The sequence below is a fragment of the Lasioglossum baleicum genome, chromosome 1, assembly GCF_051020765.1.
Source record: "Lasioglossum baleicum chromosome 1, iyLasBale1, whole genome shotgun sequence".
Taxonomy (NCBI): Eukaryota; Metazoa; Arthropoda; class Insecta; order Hymenoptera; family Halictidae; genus Lasioglossum; species Lasioglossum baleicum.
Window position 1 is genome coordinate 21,077,273 of NC_134929.1, and position 17,108 is coordinate 21,094,380.

General features: G+C 46.1%; 1 protein-coding gene across 1 annotated transcript in view; it reads left to right on the forward strand.

Moving 5' to 3' along the window:
• The first annotated feature begins 21 nt into the window (after positions 1 to 21).
• The window catches only part of LOC143217348 (uncharacterized), a 30,035-nt gene continuing 12,948 nt past the window's right edge, over positions 22 to 17,108 (forward strand). The window contains exons 1-2 of the mRNA XM_076441567.1: positions 22 to 165; positions 245 to 1,834. The gene's annotated coding sequence lies outside the window, so the exon portion shown is untranslated. The remainder of the gene's footprint in view (positions 166 to 244; positions 1,835 to 17,108) is intronic.

Sequence of the window (17,108 nt, forward strand, 5' to 3'; positions counted from 1 at the left end):
TTGACGTTCATAATTTTTTACAAGAAGAACAAACTTAATTTATTGAATGTCTATATGTATTTACCAATGACTACATATCGACAACAACAAAATAGAATTTTATTGTAAGGGAATTAATAACATACACATTTAGTCAATTGATGTGATTATGACAAACACGAGCAGGTAAACCATAAAACAGTACAATAATAAAAAAAGTGATGATCGTCGATATCTCATTTTCGTCTGATTAATTTTATTACAGGAAAAGAAGAGCTCCTGTTTCTTTATGCAAAATGTTTATTTTGCATAAATAAGATCCGCCGTCTAAGACACGAAGCTCAAGCTGGTTTGTTGGAGAAAAAAGAGTGGACATGTTCGATCGCTGATGATTCTGATCGACAGAACGCAGCGATGCAATTAATCACATAGTCAGCTGGCGTAGTTTGAAGGACCGGTCCCGAGACATTCGCCACAACACAAATCTCCCATGAATCAAGGAAGTCTTCCGGTGCCCGGCAGGGGTGCGGAGGCGTGCATGTACGTATGTATGTGTTCGAAGGTAGTTCCAGGGGATGCACTATTGTCACCGAGTGCATACACTGCGGGGGCGCACATGCACGGAGATTTAATCTCGGGGCTAACTTTGTTGGTAGTAATTTTCGGGCGAGTAAGAATAATCTCTAGTTCACGCGTGGCTTGGAGCTTTCGCCAGGCGGAGTTTAGGGCGCTGCCTCTCTCGGCTGCAGGTTAGGGTTGCAGCCGCCGTGCCTCGCCGCGCCGAGAGAGAAGAGGAGCCAGCCATGGTGGGTTTGGGGTTAGCTGGATGGTGGTGGTGGTGGCGGCGCGGCGTCGTCGGGCATCGATGGTGGTGGTGGTTGACGACGATGGTGGTGGGGTTGCATATAGCGGGGATGGTGGTGGGAAATGGTGAGCGAGCAACTGCGCAGACCCGAAAGTCTCTCAGCCGCGAGTACGTAGCCAAACTGCGATTCAGTGAGGACTGACTGTTCCCGTTTGCAGTGCAGCTCGAAATCTCAGGGAGAAACCGCGGTCTTTCGTCCTCTCCTCCTTCTCTCTCTTTCTCTCTTTCTCTTTCTCTCTACTCTCTCTCTCTCTGTCTTTTCTCTCTCTCTCTGTCTCTATCTATCCTTCGTTTTCTGTCTGTCTCTCTATCCCTGATCCGTTTCGCTATCCCTCCTTGTCCGACCCGCTCTGCTCCATCGGCGCAACCCCTCCCGCCTTTTGTTTTAGTTTCTCTCGCCGCGGCAAAGTACGTCCTTAACTTTTTCATTCGGCCGTCCATCCGGACGAGGTCCGAGAGCGTGTATGTACGGGAACGTCGTCGTGGCCGTGATGCACCGGCCCGGCTCGAATCTCTTTTTCCAACGAGCACCATCACCATCACCATCGCCAGCCACAGCAGCAGTAGCAGCAGCAACCGGCACGTCGATTGACGTGCTCCAGAGAGCCTAGACAACTTGGTCCGTAGCCGGAAACGACCGTGTTCTCTGAGAGAACTTCTCACAGCTCTACCTCTCTTTTTCGGCTCTCTCAAAGATTCCAAGAGTTCACCGTGGCCGGTCACGTGGCTGGCTGAGCAGTGATTCGGGGAAATCCCTTTGGTTTCGCGGACCGGTATCTCTCTCTCTTTCTCTGCCTCGGTCTCTCAGTCTCTCTGTCTATCTGTGCCGGACCGGGTGAAACGTGCATGTGCTAGTTGATCACCGTTCACAAACGACGTCGGACGACCCGCCAGGATCCGCGCCGACCCCATGTGTGTGTGAAATCGACGGTGGTCCAGGTCGATGTGCACAACTCCGGGGAAACGTACTGAGACTCCACGTCCGTCGGTGTAAGTACAATCATTTTCTCAACCCCACTTTTACCCTCTTCTCTTCACTCTTACACCTTTCTCTCTGTCTCTCTGTGTGGTTCGTTCAATGACTCACTAGCTGCTAGTACAGCGGCCAGTCAGCTGTACAGTAGCGAGAACTTCGATTATCCGAACGGAACAGGGAAACTCGACTGCTTGAATATTAGAACAGCTACTCGATTGTAATGCTATATTCAATTTTCATTAATTCGTACGATAGCGTAACATATGGATCCGCTTGGACTGAGCTGTTTACATCTGACGCGTGTCCGGGTACTAAAGACTTCGGCCTCAGAAGTTAGGATAATCGATGTTTTACTGTTATCTAAGAAATTGAATAGATGATAAACTGTATTATTTTAAATCGACGGCGGATCTTTATGCAATTTTTGCTTTTGAGAATTTTCCAAAAAATACTAGGATATAACATATGATAGAATTTAGTACGATTTCAATTTATTTCAAAAAATAAGCATAAACACTCGCAGTGTAATTATAAGCAATCGAGTACGTAGCTACTGAAGGAGACTAGTTACGGCAGCTGCCTAGTCCCTCTTTGCTCCTGTGCTACTTAGCTTCTAGGTAACTCATGATCTTCGCACGGTGTAGCAAACTCGGGCTAATAGCGCGAAATAGACTTATGCATGCAACATTATCAGCGTCCCGCCTCCTACCGTGATTTATCGCGACACATTCGATAAACCGTAACCCGGGAAACTTCACTGGCACTGGTATTATTTAGCGTATTTAGGAAATTTTATACAGCACGTTATTCCAGCTCGGGAGGATCGATAATAATACAATTCAAACGTTTGAATAAAATATCGCTGGTCCGGTGTCAAAGGGCGGCCTCGAGGCCCGCTCAAACGAAATAATTACGGATCGTAGTTGGGCGGTTGAAACGTTAATGCAATCGTTTTGATTAGGACCAGGCTCGTTCGGGTCGCATGGTTTTGCGATTGTTTACAGTTGTCGCGGGATGGGACACTTTCGGGGACCTTTCCGCGAGAAAAAATGGACCGTATGGTCTCCGAAACGATGATTTCGGTCATAAACACTTTTTTTTTGTTAAATAATGAATATATTCCAATACAAATAGGATGGTCACACCTGTTGTGGTTTCCGAAATACTCTTCCCATTTCAAAATGTAATAATAAACCGAGGCCTTCTCTGGGCCATCGAGGCTGAAAACATAAACTAAACTAATATTCTTCCTAGTTCAATCCAAGCTGCAAGTTACGCAGACAGCGATATTCTTTCCAATATCTTTCAATTACCGTCCCGTCGTGCGTCCGGTCATTAAAACGTCCGCGAGATCAATCGTCGCGAGTAATTCGGAAAAATCAGCGAGCACAAAAGCGTGCACGGTTCACTGGCTTATCGTCGGTCGTTGTCCACGATCTGGGGTGGTGGGGAGGACGAGTCGCGATTCCACGGAGCTGTTGAATACATCGGATCACGTTCGCCGTCGAAACGGCCTCGAACTTCATAATTAATTTCCTCGTATCGACGCGGGGGGGGGGGGATAGAGAGGGTGGGAGGTACACTTCTAATCCCGTTAACTCTCTCGCGGAGACCCCCGTTAATGAAATGCACCCTTACTTTACCCCTTGACGGGATATTACTATTTTTCCTGCCGATGGAAACTGGCCCTGGACGCCACCCACAGCCCCCTCCCCCCGAACCGAAATACTCCCGCGCCGGTTATTAACAGGCGGCTTATATTGCCCTGGCCCTGGGTATTAAGTACGCGACGGTATGCAAGTCTCGCCACAGCTCTCTTCGTCCCTCTCTCTCTCGCTCTCTCTCCCCCTATCTCTTTCACTCAGCCGCGGAATGAAATTTTGGTTCATGCAAGTCTGACGGATCTGGCCGGTCTCGTCGAGGAATCGTTGAAATTTAACGACGTCGCGATATACCGACCCAACGCGGCCCGACCAGCCTGTATCGGGGCGAGTTTATAAATCATGCGCGCGTCCACTTGCTCGTCGACAAACACTTGCCTGCTCCAGTTCAAATGTCTGATTAATAATGCCCGATGTATGCGCTCCGCGTCGCAGATTGCCTCTGTTGTCCCGCGAACAACATTTAATATCGCTGAATTTTCCGCCGGGCTCACCGACCCCTGTACTGTCCAGGGGAACCCGAAATTTCGCGTGTAGCAATTTTTCGGGTCGGTTCTCGGAAATGTGAACATTTTCAATTCGCACAAAGATCCGGAGTCCAGTGATTCGATTTTGCGAGACTTCTGAGAGCCAAATGTTAATAACGCATCCAGACGTGAAATGGTCTAGCAACGAGAAAGAGGACACCTCGGAAACCCGCTATTAAAAGAGTACATTATTTTCGGCAGCCAGGTAGCATTAAAAATTACGGGTCGAAATGACGGGTTGCATTTTTCTCAAGCCTCGAGCGTGGTATTTTTATGCAGAAAAGCTGCCAGCAGAAATTTCCTGAATTGAGACCTGGCCGATCCACATTTAATAAGCTGGTACAATTTTTATAGATAGAAAATCGATCTATAATAGCGTCGTCTATACACCGCTTCGCGTAGAATGCTGAGAAAAATACGCCTTCGTAGCGTGTTAGATTCTTTCTCTCTCTCTCTCTGCTTCTCTCTTTACGAGTGCTCCGAACTTCCAAGTGGATAATCAGTCTGAATTCCCAGCGATCTGAATCGCTTTTTATAGAAAGGGAACCGGGACTGACAAAATGGCGAAGCTCGAGAGAAAAATATTCCCTTTCATTTCGCAAAACTATTCTCTCCGCGCGTTCTCAACACCACCGGCGCGCTCGCTGCCTATTCTCTTCGTATTCCACGTTCAACACGTTGACACTGTCGTTCTCTGTCCATATTTTACGTTTCGAACTTTCTTGGAGCTCTGTCCGTTCTAAAATCGTCGTCGAACGACGAAACACGGAAAACAACACCGGCTTAAAGTTCGGCATCCACTCTGTCTAATTTTAACCGTGCCGAGGGACGGAGCTATTCGTACTATCCAGAGATACAAACAGCTATTAACGCTGCAATCAATTATCGGACGATTGCTAGAGAAAAACAGTAGCTGAACGACGTTCTAGAGGACAACGTTCTCTCCCGAAAAAATTGACTTTCAGCCGGTGTTTGCGCGAGTGGAGAACGGTGGATTCGAAAACAGAGGCGAGAGTAGCAGAAATTCCGGTGGCTCGCGGTGCTGTGGAGCACTTAAAAAGCCAGCGGGTTCTGAAACGGCGCGGACGAGAGGCGGCATTTAGGGTGCAACAGCCTAATAGTGACGACACGAGCGGTTCGAGCACCGTACGGTACATTTGCCGGGGTCTTTTCTTTCTCTCTCTCGACGAGTCCGATCAGCCCCGGAGACGGTTTTATTTACACCCCCCGCAATGAAAGGCGAGATCAGCCGTCCCGATACTGAACGTTGTTTCCGAATCGATTTCGCGGCGATGTTGGAGACGAGGGAGAAAGATGTACGGATAGGGAGAGGAAGAGAGAGAGAGAGAGATCTCTTTCGATCCCTAATACAACAGAAGACCGTGGCGAAGCACGATTATCGGCGGCAGTCGCATTTTCTCCTCGTACCGGAGCTTTATCGTTCATAAAGAGGGATGAAGGCCGAGAGAGGTCGGTAGGGGCATCGTGAGAGAGAGAAAGAGAGAGGAGAGACCAGCGGGAGAAAGAGAGACTCGTGAGAAATTTTAATAACGGAGGGGACCGATCCCCGGGTCTCTACCCGGCCACTTTCTGAACCGATCGACTTCCACCGCTCGCTGGTAAATCACGACGCACCTGGACGCACTCACTCTCTCTCTCTCTCTCTCTTTCTCTCTACTCGCTCTTTCTCTATTTTTCTCTCTCGGTATACATGCTCCGATTAGTTTCCTCATGGCTGGAGAAAAGGTATTCCTCGCGAACGGCCGCATTAAAAACCGTGGCCTGTGAAAATAGGCCACAAATGCGCACGGCGAAAAGAACGCGACCCGACAAGGGAAAACGCCCGTCCCGGACGGTTTAGTTTAGTTTAGTTTAGTTTAATACCCCGCGCGGGGGGAACTTTTTCACGCGGCTTGACACAGCCCTATTCATTCAGGCAGACTCGTTTGTCTTTCTACAGAATGAATTACGGCCGACGGGGACTCAACGGCCTCGTCTAATTTCTTTGTTTACCGTTTATCGCGGCTTCCCACTTCGGAACACGGTTCGTCGGATTTAGAAGCTTCTCGGTGTTTTCTTTTGGGCCGTAGCCATCGCTACGAGACATCTCTTCGCATGTGTGGAAGACGTGTGCGCGATACCTGTGAAAATCTTTTCCCGAATAGCCGAATAATATCGCGTTTATGCATTCAACGTCTCCGCGTAAAGAACTGGCAAGATCGCGAGACGTAGAGAATAGGAGATAGTCGAGAGAGCTTAATTAAGGATTTGATTCGGGAGGAGTCCGTCTTATTAAGCGGCCGGTTTAAGTAGATCCTCGGGGTGGAAGAGGACAGGGTCCGGGGGGAGGGAAGAAGCTATAAATTGATAACCGTGGATTTAAATTATGAATGAGTGTAGAAAGAGAATTATATGTCTACCTGATCCGCGAAACATCCGGTGGTGGACGGAGAATAACCTGAAGTCGGGGAGTCTCCTTCAGTTATTTAAAGAGTTTGTTGTTTCGGCGGAATGAGGGCCTCGGTTATTCCTTCGTCTATTCAGTATGGAAAAATAGCAGCGCGGCTGAAAAGCTGTTTGCTCGTTGGTGGAGGCTCTATTAAATTCCAAGGAAAACTAATTGCCCGGATTTTCTTTCTGCCCTCGACTTTCCTTAATTGTCTTTCGATAGTGTTCACTGCCGTGTTGATGTTGACGAGGGGGGAAGACTATGCAGGAGTCAAATAGGAGTTTATTTCTCGCTTTTGTAATTTTATTACGTTGTAAACAGTACGCTGATACTACATGTATTTTTCCACTATTTCAAATTGCTCCGTGATTTAGCATGAATTAGTTCAAATCACTTAAAATCGGACTGAGATAACGTTGCCCAATTTAGCATGTTCCTGCCAGTATTAGAAACTGTATACCGACATATTTCTGGCGATTAGAATAAACGAATACCTGCTGCGCTATGAATAACGTAGACTAATATATCTACGTTTTAATTAATTTGCTAAATAAATCTGTGAATGGCCCAGAACATTGTGTGGTTACTAAAATAGGACAGCCACGCGACCTATTTCCATAATCAGAGTAAGAAAATCTACAAGACTACAGAGTTCCGTTTAAACCGGTGATCCAAGGATCTGGCACTTTCTTGGCAAGCTTCAGCGAGGTGTTTTCGTTTCGAGTGATCAATGGGAAACCTGGTGAATTGCGGCCCCATGGGGCGCGGTAAAAGGCCACAAAAGTTGACACAAGTAGCGAGACACACCGGGGTCCACCTGGTTCTCGTTGCGTTTCCGAACTATTCACGCGTTCCTCTTTCTCTCTGCTCGGCTCTTCTTGGAGGAATTGTATTCTTGCAGAGCGGTCGAATTAAGCGGTCGTAGGGCGCGAAGCACGTCGGAAAAGCCGAGGACTATAAATACGAGCGTAGAGAACGGGGGAGGGTAGGTGGAGAAGCTGGAGAGACAGTGTCCTCGGCACAATGCGTGCCGCACCAATCCTATTTTCAGAGATACACATCTCCCTCCCATTCGAACCAGAAGAAAAAGCACGGACGCGCAGATAGCAGCATCGTTGTCGATCCCGGAGAGAAGCACGGATGGTGGAACACGAAGAGAGACCGAGGAATAGAGGACGGATAGGGGCCTAACCGCTTTATCCCCGCATCAAATCGTTTTCTTCGGAGGTGGCTGTGCAGCTGTCTCGTCGCTTCTTTAAAGTCCATCCTTTCTGACTCGGCGATCTGATCCCCGGGAACATTAGAGTCCGCAGGATCCTGAAATCGTTACCGGTGGGACCCCTCTTCTTCTTCTTCTTCTTCCTCTTCCTCTTCCTCTTCCTTCTCATCCTTCTCTCTGCCCACGGAAACAACCGAGGATCCCGCTACACACGTACTTTTTACGTCCAAATCGGGTATTCGATTCCCGAGACAAACCCGAGATCCGACGTGAGCTACAGGATGGATACAGTAATGCCTCGATGTCTGCGGAAGAGATGTGCGTGATATCTATCCCCACTACTCCGCCGTGTACCCATTCAGGGGCTGTGAAGGTCGAATGTTGATGGAGCACGAGGTTTTTGTTTTTTAATTGTTTTTAATTGTTTCTTCGGGAAACTTTCACTGGCGTGACCGTAATATTTTTCTGGTTAAAATGAGTCCAAAGACGGTGCAGTTTGAATCGTAGTTGGTCGTGGAAAGCACGAATCAGTGGAACCTCTTCAATGTTAAACGGTTCACAGAATAATGATTAAGAACAAGGTTCTACCACTACGAGTACTATCATAGTTTTGGAGTTTTCACATCTATCGAGGCATTACTGTAATTCTTGCTCGAAAACCCTCGACAAGCGAGAAGCGTGTCCTCCTCAGATATTGATGGGCATGTAGTTGGTTCTCATAGTTCGAACGTAAACATTAATAGCTGGTTGATAGGTAATCAATGGTCCATCAGCACTCCTGTGTCTTGGCAGCCTTATTAGCTATGTAGAGGACGTCGCCGACAAGGTGGTAACTTCGAGCTATTCTCGTGCGATAACTAATTCGTACCGCTTGTATGGGTTTAGTATGAAAACGCTGTTAGAGACGGTCTTCTGACGGCGTCTGCAGCCGAAATTTGATGCTGAACCGGCGTAAGATGCTCCTATCAAACCGGTGAAATCCTGGTAAAAATAAACCTGACTGGTTCTGATCTATTATCCGCATTTCCAGAATTCTGCGGAATAAATGCAAACGGTAGAAATATTTAAAGAATTTAAAAATAGAATCTATATATTAGGTTGGCAACTAAACTCGCGACCTTCCGTTTCGTAATATGTACTTCTATTGTATACTCGTGCTTTAAAAAATATATAAATGACTTTGTTTGAGAAAATGTGGAGGTCGCGAACTTAGTTGCCAACCTAATATACAGGGTGTCCCAAAATTCCTGAACTTCCCGGAACTGGGAGGTTCCTGAGACCATTTGAAGCGATATTTTGGGACATGTCAACTCGCGTCTAGGTCGCGCTCTGATTGGTCCGTGTTTTTCGTTAATAACTCCTAAACAAAGCCGCGGATAACATTTTTGCAAAGGAAAATATCGCTTCAAATGGCCTCAGGAACCTCCCACTTCCGGGAAGTTCAGGAATTTTGGGACACCCTGTATATAAAATAGGAAAGTATGTACATGCATACTTCGGCCATGTAAATCGGCCGGTTCGGACCTGATCCGTACGCGTTTTTTGTCTGCTATAACAACCTTTTCAGGTGTACCGCCAGTGGTCGAGCGCAACCCGCCCCGAGGGTGGTTTAATTATGTTGCATAAAAATCCACTACTTTATCAAGACACAAACGGAACTTGGACAAAAAAACGGTCTACCAAACCAAAACGCGCAGTAAAATCCGACGATAGATCAAAGAGCTTCCCTTCAAACGCGCTCTCTCGCATCTTATAATTTCCCTCTCGGCGAAGCAAGATGCCACTTGTGAAATACAGAAACTATGTCAACGAGACACGATCGTTGGAGATCGGTCTTAATTCGCTTAAATCCCAGCGGAACGCGAGTCGCTCGAGGGGTATGGACCATCGAAATCCTGATTCCGGTAGTTCGCGCGGAATTTTCCGGGCGTGCACGTCGAGGAGATTCGTTATTGAGAGGGTTGCCGACGATGAACGACTTCATAACTGAAATTATTTCCACATCGGGTTTAGGGGAGGGATGAGATCCGTGCTGGCCGGTTGTAACTTGTAACGGATTCCGCTGTCTCTCGGTTGGTGTCCGTTCCATTCACACGTCCGACCCTCCGTGTGGGCGCGCGCGCGCGCTCTTACAGAGCCGCGGACACGCGAGCCTCGATAAGAGAAGATTTATCGCTGAACTTGCCGTGGAAAACGTACACATACGTTGCCGCCAGTTCGCAGCCACTTTTCGAGCCCGTGTCCCGCCATTTAAAGGGGCATTCTGGTTTTCGAGGCTGGTTTTTTCAATAATCAACAACAATTTGAAATTCGTGCGGAAATATTATCCGTTGTAACTTCGTAGCCCTTTCGTCGTATATTTATTATCATGAAATTAATATAACGATTGAAAAATTCGAATTCAGAGATCAATTCGTTAACTATGAGAGCCAGGAATTAATATGTACACTTAATTACGTGTACCTGTAAAATCGAATGGTTCAAATAGAATTACCATTAATCCTCCGCTGGCAGTGTGCGCTCACCATTTACCCAATAGTAAACATTTGCATTTACGACAAACATAGCTGTAATAATAAACAGTCATAAGATTAAAAGATTGAAGACAATTCTTATTTTCATAGATTTTTTTTATACAATTTTATTAACGGGATTTTCAATAATTGTGATGTACCGAAAGGAAGCTGAAACATTTTTTTTCTCATAGTAATCTCAAACAAAATTATTAGATTAGAAGGTGACTTGTTGGTCTATAAGGTCTCTTAAAAATTTCGAAATAATCGCTGGTAGATTAAAAGTATTTCTATTGTTTCTTTCCAGTAGTATTTTACCAAGCACAGTTTCAGAGCGGTGGGATATCATACTTTTAGTTTCCGCGGCGCGGATCGAAGGTCGTCGGAAGGAGGTAGGGGGGGGGGGGACGTTACAGGGTGGAGGGTTGAACTTGTACCTTGCACTTCAACTTTATGCGCGACACTTTGAAGGGCGGGTATCGTGTTTGCCTTCGCTACCAACTTTGTTTGCCGACCCGCTTTTGTTTACGACCCCCAAGGTGGTAGGTCACGGTTCGGGGGGGCAGGGTACAGCCCACTCGAGGAAGATTTCTTTTGTCTCGAACGGTCGCGCCATTAATTGACTCACAGACCGCGAGGAACCTCGCCGGACATATTCCCGTAGAACAATGCGATTACTTAGCAGCACACCACCCGACGAAACGGCATTGTGACGCCACAGGACAAAGGGATCGAAAAGAATTCCCACGGGACAACGTGCTCTGTACCCGCCCTTCTCCACCCCCACCCGTAATGGCTAATAAAACTGCGTCGGACCGCGTAACGCTCGTATTCTCTTCTTATTAATCCGACGTCGGGTCTCAAGTGGTCTTACGCGGGAGTTCTTGTTTCCGTGAGATGTACAGCGCGCGAATGGGGATTTTATTATTCGGCTATCGGAAAAGTTTGAAACTCCTGCCTCTAGCCCGGTGAGTTAGGGCTTTATTTCTTGTGCGCTTGAGATAATGCGACTTGAACTGTCGCTGGAATTTCTGCGTTTCCGAAAGTGACGCGGACCAAAATGAAAATTATACGCGGGCATTTTGTTGTGTGTGGATTAAACTGTGCACCATTTTATTTTCTGTGTTTCACGAAATGACGGCGCTGCAGGTGCTTCACAATATGGCGCCACCTAAACCGAAGGAATTTCTGCGCTCTTTGACAATTTTTTTTGCAAAAAACAATAAGGGAAACGGAAAAGTGCTTTTTATTGTATCTATCTTATAGTACACGAGGGAATTTTTTCATTTTATCTGTTCCACAAAATGGCCGCGCAGCTGGCGTCACTTGGAACAAAGAGCTAGATAGTATTTTCAACAATTGTTTTGGAAAAAACTACGAGATAAACGAAAAATTTCTCTTAAAGTACACAAGGGAATTTTTGCATTTTATCTGTATCAAAAATTTTTACTTTGTTCGAAGCGCTTGTCGATTTGAAATAAATTTCCGAAGCTACGTATTAAAATTTCAAGATAAACACAGATCTTCTGTAGAACTCCGCGCGATCGTTTAAGGTAAAAAGGTTCTCGTCCAATTTTTAAAGTGGTGTAATCCCTCGAGGAGCTCCGGGAGGTTTTGAAACTTCTCTGCTCGCACAATAATTTCACGGGGGTTGTGCGTGGCCCGTGTGAAACCGCAGGGGGAGAAGGGTGTATTCTTCGTTGGAGTACAAGAAAACCGTCGGGAACGACGAGATGAAGCAGACGTCTGGATTCATCTGCGACTCGTGTGCGTGTCAGACGAAAACTTTCACCGTTGTTGTCCGCCCCCGCGTTCCCGGTTGTGTTTTCCGTCTTTCGAGTGCTTCCTGTCTCTCCTTTTCATCCCCTTTTTACCTGCGCGTCCGACGAGGGGCGAAAAACGGCGAACACCTCCATCTGCCAGTCAGGATGCGCTGTATCGAATTACAGGTGTATTTTGCGGTCGTGTTCGATCTGGCTGCGGTTACGGGAGGGGGACCGGAGATTAAACGCGTCGTTTCTTCGTTTCACGTGTGTTAACGCGGCCCCGGAGAGCGCGCGGAGGCATAGTTCAGCGGCGGGGGAAAATTAGATATCGATTGTTATCGTATAATTACTGTCTTTCCCCGGGGCTGTCCGTCCACGTTCCACTGTAACATTTAATCATGCGCCACCGCCACCGCAAACCTTCCTATTCGCCCGTATGTATATGCGCTATACATACATATACATAACATATATCCGCGGTTTCGCGTAACTGGGTCTGTCTTTGTTTTCGGTTTTTCTCGCGCCCGGTACAAACCCACCAAATCCCGCCGCCATCTTTTTACCGGCACTTTACTATCCCGTTAAATCGGAATTTACGGCTTTCCGTGGAACGCAACACTCGCCCACCCGCCTTGGATCCGCTTGGGAAAAAATCACGTTACCCGCATTCTGTATTTTTCAATTTCTTCCACACCGACGCACCGCTAATTTTTTTGAGCAGGCTTAATTTTTAGATTAAAACTTTTTCCGCATTCTCTTAACCTTCACAGGTTGCAGAATACGTGTTCTGTAAAAGAATATGCAACTCATTTTTGTTATTTTTATTTACAAAAACAATTTACAAAATAAATACGTGTGCAAAATCCCGGTGCAAAAGGTTTTTGTGAAAAAATTCCTAAATATTCATTCGCGCGCAGACGGAAACGGGAGGCGGAATTATTCAATCAAATTTAAAAATTCATTTTCGTGGTAGTAGTATATTCAGTTCGCCAAATTTGGCCGGGATCCTCCTAAATGCGAGGAAGTTGGATGAACTCGCATTTCATTAGCCTTAATATGTATATGCACCTAAAATCTCCTATGACGTTCGGTATTTTCGTTGGACTTTATAAACTCCCGTGAAACGGGATAAAAAAAATTGTTTAAAAAGACTGTACACACCTGTTTTATGTAGAGGTATATGTACAGTGAATGTACAGTGAATGACAAAAAATTGTTGGAAAAGACGGAGTGCATGCACGTACTGCTACAAAAAAAATCAATATACAGTACACAGGGCAGTATAGTCTTTTCAAAGAATTTTTTAATCGCATCATGGTGGGTGTCTACTATAGTTTCAGCGTATATTTCGTTGCTCTGGATATTGATTCGAATTTTGAATTCATTTATAATTATCTAGTAAAGGGGGGAAGTCTATCTAACAGTTTCGATATTTGTCCACGAGGATGTGTAGATAATTTTGGGTTGAATCAATTACTTTGATTCGATGGAGTCGTCGAGGTTGACAGTCCAAGTGTCAATGGCCATTCGTGACATCATCCCTGTTGATTGGATTGTTATTTTTCCCGTATAATCCCGACAACTAATCATACAGATTGATTTCCAATTTCATTCGTTCCAACGAAAATCAGTTTCGAGTTATCGGGGCGAAAAGATATTTCATTTTTAAAAACGCTCATATTCTAAATGGCTCCTGACTATTCTGCTTGTAGTTATCGCGCATCAGCTGGGAGCACGGGGTGTGGTGCTTGATTGGATCACTTCAATTAATAAAACGTACACGATAATAAATATCTAATAGTAAATGTATAGAACATCGATTTTCACTACCCTCCGTTTTTAATTATGGTGATAAAAATGAAGCACAATGTACATTGTACAATTCACATTTATAATTGTACAATTTCAATGATTGTGGAATAAAATACGGGATATTGGATTGTACGGTTACGGTCGTGCGTCTGGGAAGCATAGTTTCCATTTCCGGAAGAAGAGAAATGCGTGAGAGACCGTCTCCCCTTCTCGAGGATCTAAAAGCAAGGGTACCAAATTGAACAACAAGATATGGCCAGTCGGGAACAATAAATCACGGTATCTCGAAAGGAAAGATACGCGACCTGCGTGGGCGTGTAGGCTTAGCTCGACAAATGTCGCGCGATAAACCATCGAATTGCATCGGCTGCGACACCGTCGCGTCGTGTTCAAGAAAAATCACTCTGAACGAGTCGAGGGGCCAAGGAGCTGACTGCTCGGACACGCTCGGCGAACGTGGAACTCATGCGAGTCCTCGACACTGTTACACGAACGTGTTCAATTACGCGGATTACAAATTTTTTATAAACTATATTACGTCTCCTTTGCCTCGGTCCTCGTACTCCGACTCATTCTGAAGCCGACTGTATACTTTTTCTTTGAAGTGCAATAAACCCTCGTTACATCTGCTTGTAAAATCATCCCCTAAAGTATGCGACACCCTTTATGCACAATCCGTCTGTGCTCGTCGACAAAGCCGTTCGCAGGGAAAGGGCCCGTTCTTACGGCGACTGGCAAGAAAACCCGTGGCCGGCAATTAACATTCGAGTCGTGAAATAAATCATCCGGTGTAAAATTAGGGGCCATTAAAACGGCGCAGCCATTCGCGCGACGATACACACAAAAATGTGTGGACGATGAACCCGATAAATCGCAGCTGGTCCGACGGGGCTGTTCCTCGGAAAAAACGTGTTAGCCGAGCAGGGGGTTTGGTCGTACGGTGGTCACCGGTCGTTAATGCAATGTTAATTAGCCGGGGCGCGCGCGCGAGAGAGAGAGCCCGCACGGCAATTACGCTACCGTCCATAAGCGGTCGGACACCTAGTATACTCAGACCGGGCTGCATATTAACGCTGTAATTTAATCATATTTTTCAATCAAATCGACGATGAATCGACTGGACCCAACTGCTTTGTGTTCGAATCGTGTGCAGAATGAGAATTATTGAAAATAATCTTGAGTAAATTTTGTGGAAATTTATTCTGTCATACATGCATCAAACACACGTACATATCTAGTTATATCGTTTCTTGCTTTCGTGTCTAATTTATTCCACTGTTTCGAAATGCACAGTCTTAGTGGCAAGTTGGACAAACAGCCCAGGAAAGAAATAAATCGATAGTAATAAATAGTTAGGTATCATACAATAGTAACGAATCGATTGCTCGTATACTTGGACGTCTATAATACGATCCGTGACAGTTCAGTCAGCCAAGGACAATTCTCCACTTACGACGCAGCATTACAATGTTCCAGTCACACAAATCGGGACTTATGTCCTCTAGACAGGTGCTTCCATGGATTTATGGCTAAACTGAATAGGCGCAACAGAAAATTGTGAAGATATACGCACGAATTTAAGAACGTTGTAACACGTGAAAAAAGGGGAAATACATTTTCATATTCAGCTCCTATGTATCTCTCTTGCTTCTTGTAAAGCGATATATTTCAATGGTGTTTAAAAAAAATCTTCTTTACGGGAATTTTAGAAAAATTCCAGTATGACATCCGGAAAAATTTCATTTTGCATCCAGACTCGTAGTCCACCGAACATAATCCGAGGTTGGAGGAGTTGTAATTATGCGAACCTCTCGGGGTTGCTTTCTTGACCCCCTCCCCCCTTTCCAATGAATATTAATCGCACCCCCTCCCCCGACATCTTGTAACTGTTTCATCGGGGGAACGAATATTTACGAGCGATTCCGGCGTCCTGTTGCTCCGAGACCGTGAAAAGCAGCCGCACGTAAATTCGTTTGCATGGAAACGCCAGGTTTCTCTCTCTCTCTCTCCCTCCCTCTCTTTTTGCTCTCTTTCTCCCTTTGGTCGAGGCTGCGTTGTCCTCGGCCGCCGACAACCGTTGCACGCCAATAATCCGGCGTGCTTCGTTCAAGACGCACGGCAATCGATATTTCAGCCTCTCCCTCCGAGAAAAAAATCCCACGGACGCCTTGCAGGTGCACACACGAGTGCAAACCGGGTTCCGTGATTTTCCGCCCTTTGTCACGGTCACTTCAAGCCATTACGACCGCTGAATTATTTACCGATGCAACGGCGGACGGATCGGCTGCAACGTTACTCGGTATAGTCGCGGATAGTCCGCGAATGCAAAATAAGAACTGCCGAAATCCGTCCGAATTTTGGCGCATCCATCTTTCAACGCGTTTCATACGCCCCTGCGCGTAAAATCCGCAGTACAGTCCCTAAAACTGAACTGCGATTCTGTAACAGCAGTACCTCGATACACGTGAGAGAGATGTTCACGATATTTGCGAGGATCGACAAACCGTGATAATATACGATCGCAAACAACCCAACGGATGATAAATATAAACTGAACGAAGGTAAATAGACCGCGGATTTTCATGCAAAATAAAAATGGTTTGTATCGATTACGATGAACAGGAGCCAAACAGGAATTTCAGTCTTCCTTTAATAATGGTGACAAATCTAGTTATACATATTTGACTAGATTGAACACCCCAGAGAAGATTAGCTGGAGAATAACAGCGTATCCTCTCGTCTCAGTGCTGTTCAATTTGTAGAACCTCGGTTATACGATAGAAAAACGACATTTCTGGCTCGAATGACTGCAGATGCTCTGTCTGAACTGTTCGCCGAGAGTTCGGTCAGTCTCGATATTAGTAGTCAAGGGTGTTAATCGGTCAGAACTCATTTCCACAGTCCCTTTTTGATCCCGTCGTCTACACCCAGGGCTGAAAGGGTGTGACTGACGATGGCGTCCTCGGTCGCGTGTGTGGGTCTGTTGAACGGGGACGAGCATACGCCGTGGACTGGGTATCTTTAATATCTTTAATCCACACCCCTGCGCGGGAAAGCGGAACGGAGGTATGCGTGCAGGAAAGCGAGGAGAGAGAGCTACCCCCTGGTCTAACAGCACCCGTAGACTCTCTCAGGGGGTAGTTCTCTCTCTGTTTGAGCTACGCAGGCGCGGTTTATCGACTGCCGCATATATATAGCGGCCCGAGAAAACCGTTCCGTCCCGTTTCGTTTCGTTTCGTTTCGTTCCGTTTCGTTTCGCAGTAACCCGAACAATTTCTCTGCTCTCGCAGTGCCGCTCTTTTTTCTTTGTTCGTCCCGGCTCCGGATATTTGTCCGGATTG